Here is a 5539-nt window from a genome sequence, read left to right as displayed (position 1 = left end):
ATGGTTGACTTTGGATAAACCTCTCGAACCTTCCAATTCTCGGAATTCCTGGTTACATCATCTCTACGTGGAGTCGGTACCCTGAGGCTTTTCCTGTCCAGCGCATGTCCCTGTGCATTTCTTGCATGTATAGGTGATGAAACAGTACCTTTAACCTTGAGCAAGATGGCTATGTTTCTGAGCATCTGAGTTGGTGGCCAGTATGACGCCAGCACAATGGTTGACGCCTGCTTCAGTCATGTCACAAAATGTGGCATGTGGCAGGGAGACAAGAAGAATCATTTAGGAAGAAGCCAGGGAGCTTCTAAGATAAAAGAAGCAATTAAAATGCAATTTTCAGATGAGCCCAGATGCAGTCTGTCTCCTACTCCTTATTGTGGGCTAGATCTAGTCTTTCTAAATTGAGGAGGTCAGGCTTCAGCCCTCTTAAACAAAAGTGCTACAGCTTGGAAAAAATCATATGCCTTACCTAATTTTAAGCCATGTTTTGTGCTTCCTGTGTTTCCGTTTTTTACAACAGTAAATAGCAGACCGTTACTATTTATAAAAGCTTTTATTTGAAGCATCAACTATGAAAGAATTGGCAGGAAGGAAATGAAGCTCCCCTGTGCCCTGGCCATTGGACAAGCAATGCTGAAGAGCAGGGCACCTTCGCTCGCTCCTTACCCCTTCCCTCGAGGGTGGCACATGCTTCTCATGGCTTCACTGGGAGGCAGTGTGGTGTTATGGTCATGCCGCCTGGGAATCCAGGGGACCTGAGCTCTGATATTGGCTTTGTCATGTAACCTCGAACTCTTGACTCAACCCCTCTAGGTCCTATCTTTCTGTGGTGGTCCATTTTATATGTCAGCTTGGAAGTCTTTTTTGGACGGGATTAACATTTCCATTGATGAACTTGGGTAAAGCAGACTGACCCTCCTGAATGTGGGTGGGCCTCATCCAATCAGCTGAGGGCCTGAATAGAACAAGAAGACCAGCATTTCTGAGCAAGAGAAAATTCTACAGAACCCTGCTTTTGGATTTTAACTGCATGATTGGCTCCCCAGTGTCTCCACACTACATCTTTGGACTTGTCAGCCTCCATAACTGTGTGAGGCAATTCCTTATAATACATCCTCTCTCCTTCTTTCCTTCCTTCCTTCCTTCCTTCCTTCCTTCCTTCCTTCCACCCTCCCTCACTTCCTCTCTTCCTCCCTCTCTCCCTCCATTTCTCTCTTTCTAGCTTTCTGCCTTTCTTTCTTTCTCTGAGAGAGTCAGAGAGACTGACAAATACAGTTCCATTCATAAAATAAGACTTTAATACAAAGCCTGTTAACTCTAAGATAAAAAGCTGCTATGGACTTATGGACCCTGGGTTGAGTCACTAACTGTTGCGTGTAAAGATGCTTCTCCCCAGACAGATGAATTCACCTTGCTTCCTGACACAAGCAAAATGCCTTCTCATCATTTGTGTGACTGAGAGCATAGGTGCTGAGGCCAGACTCCACAGGTTCAAATCCAACCTCTGCCATTTGGTGGATTTTGACCATGGGAAAACTACTTAGCTACTCTGGGCCTCAGTTTCCTCATCTGTAAAGGGGACAGGATAAAATACCTACCTCTTATGGTTATTGTGAGAATTAATGAGTTAATATATGTAAAATGCATAGCAGGGTATCTGGCACTTAGACGGCTATACTGCAGTGATGAATACATCATTTATGCTTAGGAGTTGTTGGAACTTCTTAAGTCGTTAAGTAGAGCTTTAAGGAAGCAGGAAAAAAAATTAACGATGTGCCTAGAGAGGGAGAAATAAAATGCTTGGAGCTCAGAATTAATAACTTCCACAGTTATTAATATTCTTTATTTATATATGCTTATGTATATAATATTTAATTAATGTTATATAGTATGTGGGCAACTTCACTTTGCTTCTTTGTTCAAGGCAAAGGAGTTTTTTCAACAATGCTTTCTGCGGGGAAACATCTTCTCTGCCTTGTTTAGCAGAGATAACATGATACAGCTCCTCCAATTGTTATAGCCCTGAGCTATGAGATCATCAGTATCCATGTAAATAGACACCGCTTAGCATCTTTGGCTCATATCAAAGAGCTTTTCTATGGAAGCAATTACACCCTTGGTGGCGGTGGTGAAGAGTTAAAAATGCAAATATACCATTATTTACTAGCTCTGGGAAGTCATGCCTCTTGCATTTTCATTCTGAACTTCTTGCTTAATGCCTTTCAAATCTCCCCTGCTAATTTTGGCTTCTCAGAAATAATTCTGCCAAGGCAGGAAATTCGCAGCCAAATAAGTTTCATTGGCCTTTAGATCATTTTATTTCTTAACTTGTATTTTTCCATTGCTCTCTGTTCTTCATTGACTTCCCACTGCCCATCACTTCACACATATAGCAAGAAAGCACTGGTTTTGACACATGGTATGTATTTGCTTGTCAAGGGTTGATCCATTAGGTTGGTTTGACTCCTGCCAGGTCAATGTGGGCCATGTCTTTCGATTTAAAGATGCAAAATATTGATGCTCTGTGCTATTGTAAATAACTTTTAAAATGCATGCACAGAGAAAATGTTTCTCAGGAACATTTAAAACGGATTTTCTTTATTTTCAACTGAATCCCTATTAAGAATTTGGGTATATATCAGGAAAGTGATCTGTGTCCTCTATAACTTTGCAATTGTGGAAGTTTCCCTTTGACGTCACCAGGGTCTTGTGATGGTGGCTAGTGAAGGGAGAGAATATCCTGAGAAAATCAGCTAACTGTGTGCCTCTTGAGAAGCTCAAGTTCTCTGAATAGAGGAGCAAGGCCATCCAATTATGCCTTCAACCACTTTTTTACAGAGTGCCTACCATTTGCTACGTACAAATCTAAGCAATGGGTACAGTGGTGAACTAGCTGACCAAACTGTCTTGAAGAAAACATTCTAGTGAGGACATAGATAGTCCCAAAGAAATCTTATAAATAAATAATATAATTTCAGATAGTGACAGGTATTTGGAAGAAGAATAAACAGGGTAAAGGAGCAGAGAGGGGGTGGTTGAGGGGCTATTTTAGATGGGTAGTTTGGAAAGTCTTATCCGAGGAGGGAGTTTTTGAACAGACTTAAGTGAAATGGAAGAACAAGCCACAGGAAGTTATACGGTTAAAGGAATCTAGGCACAGGAAATACTAAATACACACTGGGTGTGGATTAACTTGGCATGTTCACTAAAAAGCAGTTAAGAGAGTTATAGCTGGAGCAAGGAGATGGTTGAGGTGGGCAAGGGTTAGGGTTTCAGGACTCTGTAGGACAAAGTAAGAGATTTGGATCTTATACTTGAGATGAGAATCCTCTGGGTGTGAGGGAGTGGGATTCAGCCTATATTTTGAAGGAATATCCAGGCTGACTTTTTGCTGGATTGAATGCAGGATGTAAAGAGAAAAACACAGAGTCAAGGATGACTCCTAAATTTTTGTTCTTTGCAAGTGGGTAAATGTTGGTGTTACTAACTGAGAAGGTGGGGACTCCTATCAGTGAGCATTCACACAGGGAAAATGAAATCGCTCTAGGTATTTTAAGCAGAAAGAGCTTCAATAGAGGCAATTGAGTGCTTACAAAAGCATTGGAGGAGCTGAGGAAACACAAGTTAGGGGAGGGGCCCAGTGATATTCAGTTCTGCCACCACCACCAATACAGTGAATGTAGAGGTTTTTGCTTCCATCCAGAGATTAGGAAAGTACAGGAAATTGGTGGTGATGGCTCCAGCTGCCCCACAGCACTGAGAGGAGTTATCGCCAGGGGCCACCCAGAAGCTACTGCAAAAACTTATGTCTGCTAAAGCTTTCATATCTACTGTTGGTGCGTGGGGAAGAAAAACATATTCTATTTCTCTTCCACCTTCAAAATTTCCCACCAGGGCTCTTTATTAGCAGAACACAGCTGCAACCAGAAACTGAAAGGCAGATGAGCCTGGCAGATAAAGTTCCCAGCCTTTCAGCTTTTTTGCTTGCCAAGAAGCAGCACAGGAAAGAGGGGGACAAATAGAACCTTGTAAGCTAAAGGGGACATAATGAAACATCTTCAGATTGTTTTGTCATGAGTTTGCCTGTGTACGCAGACACATCCAAGTTGGAGGTTTCAAGTAGGTGGTTGCGTATACAAGTCTAGCATTTGGGGCAAAGGTTGAAGGTGGAAATTTAAATTGGGGAGCCGTCAACATATAGATGGTAATTAAAGGTATGCAACTAGAAAATGTTACCTAGCGAATAAGTATAGATGGAGGTGAGTTCCAGGAACAAAGACCTACGTGTTCTTAGGAAAACTGGGATATTGGGGCCATTGAGAGTCACTTCTAGGATTAAGAGGATTGAAATTAGAACCTTATGGAGGCTCAAAGGGACAGCCTGAATCATGTAGTCAAGACTATGAGCGCTCAGATGTCAGGAAGAAGAGAGGGTACTCGCCAGTGAAACTAAAATGGCGAGGAAACCAGAGAGTGTGGTCCTCTGAACGTCAGGTGAAAGAGGAGGCTGTGATTATTGCATCCCATCCCAAGAAGAGTTTTAATGATCTACAGTAGGAGAATTCAACATTGGACTTGCTGAGATGGAAGTTGGAGGTATAGTTTCTAAAATCCCAAATGGAGTAATTTGGAGGGAGCACTTGCAGTGAGGAAACAAAGAGTGAACTCACGCAACTCCTCAGAGTATTTGCGATGTAGTATAATGATAGCAGAGGTATAGACCAGCAACTGGAGATGATGTAGAGTCTAGGAAGGGTTTTTTTTTTAAGAGAGGCGATTTTAAAGCCTGTTTGTGTGTTGTTGAGAAGGAGGCACGATTGTGGAAGTCGGTGTGACAGTGGAGCATTCAAGACTCAAATTAATTGGCAGGTCACGTCCAACCTGATAGGAATCTCTATTCCGATTCCAGATTGTACCAGGCACAGATATTTTTAAAGGAAGACACAGACTTTGCCCCCAAAGAAGGTACTAGATAGTTAAAATACACACATATGTCAACACTGAAGAGCAATTTCTAATAAAATGTAAACAAGGTCAATATTTTATTTTATAAATTATTGCTGTAAGTTCTGGACGCAGTAAATAAATAATGAATTGTCAAATTATGACGGGGAAGACAGAGGAATACTTTATGAAGCCTCCTTTCTATCTGATCTTAAAGAAAGTTAAGAAATGAATTTGTGGAGAGTTGGCAGGGGAGAGTATTCTTTAGGGAAGGGGAAATATGGCTTAATAAAAATGGTGCAGAGCACGTAGTCAGCAAAGCATGTTGGAAATATCAAAAGAATTGGGATGGCTACAGCAGAGGGGCTTCAGTTGGGGGACCTGAGTGAGAATCTTGGCTTTCACCTAGTGGACCATAAAAATCCAATTAATGAGTGGTAGATACTCATAGAGTAGACACTCATAGAATGGGGTGTTCTAACGACATATTTTGCCCATATCAGGGGATCCATAAATCATCTGATCCAAAGCAATATTTTTGTTTCTTCAGACCTACCTTGGAGATCAAGGAAGTTCTTCTGGAATGATAAAGATG

Source organism: Panthera leo, chromosome C2, assembly GCF_018350215.1.
Source record: "Panthera leo isolate Ple1 chromosome C2, P.leo_Ple1_pat1.1, whole genome shotgun sequence".
NCBI lineage: Eukaryota > Metazoa > Chordata > Mammalia > Carnivora > Felidae > Panthera > Panthera leo.
This window is presented reverse-complemented; position numbering follows the sequence as displayed.